The following is an 8,472-nucleotide window of genomic DNA, read 5'->3' as shown; positions in this document are numbered from 1 at the left end:
AAGCCTATTGAGTTCTCAGGTAAGCCTTGCCTGGCAGGGTGAAGGAATGACATGTTTTGGGATCCGTTATTTTACTCAATGGGTGGGGCACTAGATTGGGGGAGGGGGAGCAGATTGGGGAGCCACACATACCCGTGGGCTCTTTCAAATGGTCCGAAGACTGGACAGAATGAAGGCCAGGTTTGATGGGAGGACCCTGAGCACCAACATTCATTCGCTGTGTGCCTTTTATGGTAGCAGAAAATAGTAATCTGGTATAAATAGGCCAGGAAGGAGCTCCTGGAACTTTGTTTCTTTATCTGTAAAATAGGATTGAAGATGTCTTTCTCTGGAGGCTCCTCCTAGGAAGGATGGTGATCCCTTGGCTAGGGTATGTGTTCTGCAGCTTGGCCGCTGGCAGGCATCGGGGAGTATGAGGAGCGCCGTCAGCTCCAGTTGGCCAGCCAACCCAGCACTCTGCTTGCCACAGGATAAGCACACTGGCCCCAAAAGAACAGGATGCAAATCAGCAGAAGACACATCTGTCATGCCTGGCGAGATGGACAGGCTCTGTCCAACAAAGCAGAGTAGGGCTGGGGACCCTCATCAGAACAAACACGGAACTGTGGAAGGACACAGGGTGTGGCCCTGGATTCTAACACAGCAGCCAGTGCCTGTGGATCGTGCCCAAGGTCTCCGTGGCTACCAGCCCAGGCAGACCTTCTGGGCCCCAGCTCAGTGTTGTAGAAACTCGGGGTCTCACTATCCATGCTCTGCTCAGCCCACCAGGGCAGGGGAATCCACTCTGGATCCAGATTAGACCACCATCTCTACCTGTAGCCAAGATGGGAGAGGTCATGACACCAGGTAGCACTCAGAGAAGGTGACCCAAGGGCAGAAGCTGGGCGGTTCTGGATGGTGTGACCAAGTGTGGGGTCTAACAATAAGAGGAGACACGTAAAAGCAATGACCCTGAGGAGGGAGCATTGACCCTGGTCTGTTTGGGAAGTCCCCAGGGGTGGTACACAGGGAAGGCGTCCCACCAGCTCCCAGATCAGTACTGGACAGCAGGGACTTAGCCGGTGCTGTCCCCTTCCTGGGCAGAGTGGGGGTGGGGGCAGGCTGCTGGTGAGAGAATGGCTCTTTGGAGCTGGTAGGTCAGGAAGCCCTGCTTGGCGCCTGAGGGCCTGTCTGACCGAGCTGAGCCTGCTCCTTATCAGCAGTCGGGGAGTGATCGATCATGCTGTGCCGGGCTGGTGTGGAAGGACAATAAAACAGATATTGACCGTGATCCTAATCTAGTGTGCATGCGCCTCTGAGGCCCACGGAGTGCAGTGCACTGAATTATGGGGCCAGAGACAAGTGGAGGCAAGCACACTCTGAGCAGGGGGAAGATAAGAAGATGTCATGCGGGATCTGATTTACTGTAACTGGCATTCTGAACATCCCTATTCGCTAAGTGGGGCGGGGCACAGAGATGAAGGAGATAGAGTCCAGCAGTGTCTGGCTGATGGGCACACACAGACACCTCACTCTGTAGAACCCAGAAGGAACGGGAGGGGGGATATATGTCCTTGGTTCCTCTGGCAGAGGACAGGAAGGGCAGGAAGCTACTACAGGAAGCATCGGGTCTGGCCAAGATGTAGTAGAGCCAGGTCTCCAATTCAGGGTTACAGCAGATGGGCCCCCAAGGGAAAAGGTTCCCTTTACCCCACTCCTTTGTATCTCTTTCCCCCCTTAACCAGGAGCCATCAAATCTTGACTCTGTCTCCATCTCACCCTCCTACTCAGATGGTCCCTACACTGGCCAGTGTGACATTTGGTTGGTGACTCTGCCTCCCTCCTCAGGCTTCATCTTCCACTGGCCTGTCTCACGCGAGAGCTGCATACCTCAAAGCAGCTGGTCTTCTACAGAGCTGGGTGATCACGGCAATGGAAATCAACTTGAATGGTGCACATTTTCTTGGCTACCGTAAAGACTGGGTGAAGAAGGAATGAACGTGTGTCTTTAGGAGAGCATTTATTTAACGTGAGTCTTGTTACTGTCATTAGCATTGAGTGACTTGATCTGGATGGGGCGATGCAGTCAGAGAGGGAAGATGGAGCAGGATTTCAAGGATGAGAAGAAGACTCAGCCACACTTGGACCAGAACATGACTTGAACAGGGTCCCTTTCCCCCATTTTCTCAAGATCTTTCCAGCCATTCCTATCCGAGCAGTGTCTGTGCTCATCTTGCCTCATCTCTCTTGACTGTGGCTTAGCCTGTGGCAAAGGACTAGTTGGGACAACAGGAATAGCACAGTCTAGGCCTTGGGAATCCCCATTTATGCTCAAGTCACATGTGCCAGCCTGGTTTCTCCTAAGCCAGGTCCGGATTGAATTCGGCTCTGGCTTCCCAGCACCAATCTCCCAAATCCTGGGGCCTGTCTCTGTAGAGGGTAATTGTAGGAAGTAATTCTATTTGAGGAGCAATTGCTCCAGGAGTATGATGTATGCTAGAGGCTAATGGATCCAGTGTTCTTGCATACCAAGGACACATTACCGCCAAACACAAGGTGTTCCCGAGAAAGGTCTCATTACCCACAAGGCTTTGCCCTCCCCGAGCTATTAGCAGCTAAACTGAGACCATGAGCAGTGTGTGTGGGGGTGTGTGTGTGTGAAGGATGGCTCCTCCACTTGGTTCCTTCCAGGCCAAGACACACTGGAGCCTAGGGAAGCATTTTTCACCCCATGCCATCTTGGGTCTGAGGTTAATGTGTTCTGGTGGACAGAGGAGAACAGTACAGGTTATTCTAGGGGCCAGGGCCAGGAGTATTTATATCCTCTCCAGGCCTGGAAACTTCAAGATCTCAGCCGTGGTGTCTCAGCCATGGTGCCTGCTGCTCTGTGGAAGCCCTTCCCTGCATCTTGCAACAACCACGCTTGTGCTCCTGAGAGGATCTCCCTTCACGCCTACACCTTGAGCCCGGCCTCGGCCTGGGCCTTCCACAGCACCTCTCATGTCCCCTAGGGGTCTCTGCTTCTTTTGACTGCAACTCATCCGGCATGGGAGCTTCCCTGGGGCTGAAGAATAACGCACACAGGATCAGAATGTGGCCCCCAGCAGCCTGTGACTCACACCGGAGACTGCCCCTGTGCCACCTGCCCAACCGTCTCCTTTCCCCATCTGACTGAAGACCGTTGAGGGCACTGCTTTGTGCTGTTTGCATCTGCGGAGCTGTGGTGTTAAACTAACTACCACAGCTGGCAGGGGGCAGGGGGCTTCAACAACAAGCCCATCTCATGGTTCTAGGCCTGGAAGTTCAAAATAAAGGTGTCAGCACTGTGACGTTCTGGTGTGTGCTCTTCCTGATGGATAGAGAAGCTGTCTTCCACGGCATCTTCACATGGTAGAGAGGGATAGTCTTCCTTACGTCTCTTCTTCTAGGGGCTCTAACTCCACCCCGGAGGCCTCCACAGCTCGTGAGCTAATTGCATGCTCCCGATACTGTTACACCAGGGATTTGGGCTTCAACCTAAAATCTGAAGGTATCATAATTAGTTGGCTCATAGCGCTGGCTCTGAGCACAGTCCCAAGGGCTGCCCCACCGAGGGACATCTCAGCAGTATAGACCTCTGAGGAGAAGCAGGCAGGGAAAGGAATCCCTTGAGTCGTGGCTTGCCCTCGCTAACGTCATGGGATTAGAGATTAGAGAGAGGCCAGTGGAGTGAGGACAAGAAAGGAGAGCAAGATTTGGCTAGAGAGGTGGCCCAAAAGGAGAAATGGTCGGTCACGTGGCCTCTAACAGAAGCATCATCATGGCCCTTCAGAGAAGACAGACAACTCTTATTATGGCTGAAACAGCATAGGCCCTTGTATAGGTTAGGCCACAAAGGACAGAGAAATGAGGAACAGTCAGGTTTTCTGGGTATTTGGAGGCACAGGCCACAGATCTGCTAGTGCATGGCTGTGAGAGACAGAAAAGCCTGTGCCCATGTAGGTGCCAAGACTCATGGGTAAGAAACTGGAAAGACAGCGTTGCTGTCAGTGGGGTGTGCAGTGTGCATTTTGGGGAGGGAGACAGACAGGTGCCTTTTGCTTACCTACTGGATGTCTACTGTAAAAACATCCATGCCTTGGCAGCAAATCTGAGCCCCTAAATCATGTTTCTGACCTCCTTACAAGGTCAGTGTGGCACAGTCACATGGCAGGGTCTCATGTGCCACACTTTGGAGGCACCAAGTCAAAAATGCACAATCTCTTAGTGTTACGGACATTTTCCCTGAACTGGCTATTTCCTGTCTCCTGTCCAGAAAGAGGCAAAGTCCATACTACTGTTTAGCCCTATGCCTTGTGGCCCTTCCGCTGGCGCCTAGGTAGTGCGGGGTCAGTCTGAGGGTCACTACCCCACATACCTGCTCCTACCTCCCATCTGGCACATCAAAGCTTTCTGGTCCAGGAAGCTGCTGCATGCCTTCCTCAGAACCAGTCTCATAAGGGATGGGAGCTCTGCTCCCCACCATGCTTGGAGGATGTCTCATCTCATCCAGCCCCCAGCCGGTAGATTAATTTATTACATCTATTTTCCACCTTTGAATCAAGATTTGTTAAATTCTTTTATCCTCTTAATGATCTATAATATACCTTTCCATTTCCTGATCAGAGGATGAGACTCTAATAACCTCCTGACTGTGTGTGGGCAGGATTGGAGGGATAGCTCAGAAATCTCGCAGCCACAGAAGCCACTCACTCAACCACAGAAGCCACACAGCCACAGAAACCACTCACTCAGCCACAGAAGTCACACAGCCACAGAAGCCACTCACTCAGCCACAGAAGCCACTCAGCCACAAAAGCCACTCAGCCACAGAAGCCACTCAGCCACAGAAGCCACTCACTCAGCCACAGAAGCCACTCACTCAGCCACAGAAGCCACTCATTCAGCCACAGAAGCCACACAGCCACAGAAGCCACTCACTCCGCCACAGAAGCCACTCACTCAGCCACAGAAGCCACTCACTCAGCCACAGAAGCCACACAGCCACAGAAGCCACACAGCCACAGAAACCACTCAGCCACAGAAACCACTCACTCAGCCACAGAAGCTACACAGCCACAGAAGCCATGCAGCCACAGAAACCACTCACTCAGCCACAGAAGCCACACAGCCACAGAAACCACTCAGCCACAGAAACCACTCACTCAGCCACAGAAGCCACTCACTCAGCCACAGAAGCCACACAGCCACAGAAGCCACTCACTCAGCCACAGAAGCCACTCAGCCACAGAAGTCACACAGCCACAGAAGCCACTCATTCAGCCACAGAAGCCACACAGCCACAGAAGCCACACAGCCACAGAAACCACTCAGCCACAGAAACTACTCACTCAGCCACAGAAGCCACACAGCCACAGAAACCACTCACTCAGCCACAGAAGCCACACAGCCACAGAAACCACTCAGCCACAGAAACCACTCACTCAGCCACAGAAGCCACACAGCCACAGAAGCCACGCAGCCACAGATACCATTCCTCAAAGAGATTTCGTTAACTAGTTCTCAGGCAGGTCAGTACTCACAGTGCTCCATGTGAAGCTGAAAATGAATGACGAATGCGCCACCACTTTGTAGTACTATGTCCACTGTGGAGACTATTACTCATTAGTCACTTTTTACCATGGATCTCCCATGTGGCTGCCCCACACAAGCCATCCACAGGTCCCAGCCCAAACAAGAGAATTCTTCATCATCTACACAAGAGAAGTTATGCAGCTTACCACCCTTGCTGTTTTCTTCCTTTTTGAAATGGGTCCTGTGTGATCTCTGAGTACGGATGAAATGAGGTGACTGGAGTTCCCCCAGCCGAACCTCTTACAAGCTGGTCAGGAGGGCAGAGCTTAGGATCCTATTTCCAGGCTAGGGATGTGCAGCCCCAGGCCTGTGGCCTCCCACCTCACAGGTCCCTTGAGAAGATCACCTGGGTTCCTAGGATGAAAACACCTCACCAGAAAGTCGGAGAGCATAGCAGTCAGCAACACACAGACCCCATGAGGAGCCCCAAAGCCTCCCAGATCTACACCATGTACTCAGATGGTAGCCATGTTGCCTCAGTTTCCCAGCATCCAATAGTGCCTATCAAGGCCAACAGCCCAAACTAAGAAATGCCCAGAGTATGCGCCCCGGTTTTTTTTTTTCCCCTGACAGCGTGACACTTGCTTTGGGGTACAAATTCCTCGTGCTCCTGTTGTAATGCAGCACTGCTACCCATTTGGGCCACTCAGGCCTCTTTACTCTCCTGACCCAAAGCTCCTCTGTAGCCCCTCTCCTGGCTTCTTTGAGCTGGGCCTTTGGGGTAGGCTGTAGAGAAGGACAGAGGTGGGAGGACACGCTACATACAGAGAGGCCGGCACTTTGCTTCTGTGAACCAAGAGTAGAGCCCCAAGGAGAATGAAGCTTAATTCAGAAGGAAACCTGAGGGCTGAAGGGAACCCCGAACACAGAGGGTCCCCCCAAGGGGTGCCCATCACTCCCTTGTCACCATCAAACACCACACGATGCATTCTGGACCTTTAGCCGTGCTCCCTTGAGCTCGCCTCCCTCACCCCTGCCTCGACCTGAGCCTTTTAAGCAAATAAGCAATGTAATTATTGATCTGTAAAAGAAAAGGAATTAATACGGCCGCCCACATCCTTTGAACATAAGAGTATTTAACAATGAACTCTGCTTAAACTTCATAAAAGCCTCTTCAGCAAATCAGCGCACAAGTATTGATCTGGGAGTCCGCCTGTGATTCCCAGCTGTCTGCCTCGCCCACTGAAGACCATTAGTTTGCCTTGTTGGATGCTCCCCTCGGTATTTGTAGCCAGCTCCTGCCCGCCCCCACCCCCACCCTGGGATGCTTTCTGCTTCTTAGTGGGGGCTGAGCTACCCGGTTTTGCTGAGCCTCCCTTTTCCTGGAGTCCAAGGTATTGACTGGACTTAGATGCATACAGGCAGGTAGGTGCTCTCAGCCTGGGTTCCCTAGCTCCCATCATTGCAGCATTTCAGGCCACTCAGGCTGCCTAGGCCATCTGGCCACCCAACTTTTCACAGTGGTCCACCTCTAATGCTCCTAGGGGATGGGCATTCCCTGCCCTACCTTGCGGTGAACCAAACCATCTGCCCTCCTGAGTTTCTCACGGTGAGGGCCAGGTCCCAGAATCCAAGTGGATGGTTTGAGCAACTTCCTCTTCATGGGCCTGGCACTATCCACAGTGTGTGAGATGGGCCAGCTGTATAGGGTCTAAGGCTGGGTGGGTCTCTAAAAAGCTTTACCCGGAAACTTCAGGAGACCAAAGTATCCAACAGAGCATTTGTTCTGTTTTCCGAGCACATCCATTGGCCCTGGCCCGGCTTTCACCCTTTCCTCCTTCCTAACAGCTTGGGACCCACCATGCAGCCCACCGGTCTTTCTGAACGCGTGCTCACAGTTAGTAACTTTGTCTTGTCTCACTGGAGAGGAGCAGAGGTCACTTTTAAGCCAGGTCAGTCCTTCCAGAGCAGAGCTCTCAGCTCACCGTCGGTAGCTCGGGGCCTTCTTGTACAGCAGCGGCTATACCCCATGGCCTCCTCAGAGTGTGCTCCCAGCTTTTAGCTTTGCAACCGTCCCCTCTCATCACGATGCTGTCTCCAAAAGAGATTCAGACTTGGACCTTTAAGACCCTGCCATCCCTGCAGTGAAATAAGTCTAAGAAGGTCCCAGTCCAGGCTCTCAGAACTGCTCAATACCTGACAATGATTGACCCCAGATGTCCTAGGAAGTAGACCTAATGTCATCTACACACAGCCCACGCACATCAGCCACATATCACCACACCCTGTGACTCTGAGCTGGACCCCAGATCACGCCTATCTGTCATGGCCCCACCAGCACTCTCTTTTTCTTCTCTGCTCTCCCTCGCCTTCCCTCTCTTTGCTGCTTCGCCTCCACACCTGTCTTTGCTTTCTGGTTTCTATCTTCCGCTTTGTGTGTCCCTTTCTCTGTGTCTTTCTTTCTTCTGCTAACGTTGATTGCCCTCCTGTCTTATCTGATCTGGTCTCGCAATGACCCATGTCTGGCATCTCCTGGACCAAGATGAGTAATGTTCACATCCAGGTCTCAAGAGGGCCCTCATGTGGGGACACACATCTGTAGCAGGTAGCGACCACTCCAGGCTTGTCTTGGGGGCACTCCTGAGGTTGGCATCACTACTTCAGGGACCGGGGTGCTCTTGGCAGGGCGGACCAGTAGACAGCCCCAGAGCATGGGGGCAGCTACCCCTCCTGGCCTTGCACTGGACCATGATTTGGAATCCACCTTGTTGGAATAAAAGGAAGAAGCCATTGTCCAGGAGACCACTTAAGAACCAGAGGACCAGCGGGATGCCAATTCTCTCTGATCTACTGGCTGCTGTTTGTGAGAGCAGCAGGTAATATTTGTGGGATGCCAATGGAACACAGAAGGGTTCCAGTTGCACCTCCTCTTGGTTAGCC

The sequence above is a fragment of the Meriones unguiculatus genome, chromosome 5, assembly GCF_030254825.1.
Source record: "Meriones unguiculatus strain TT.TT164.6M chromosome 5, Bangor_MerUng_6.1, whole genome shotgun sequence".
Taxonomy (NCBI): domain Eukaryota; kingdom Metazoa; phylum Chordata; class Mammalia; order Rodentia; family Muridae; genus Meriones; species Meriones unguiculatus.
This window is presented reverse-complemented; position numbering follows the sequence as displayed.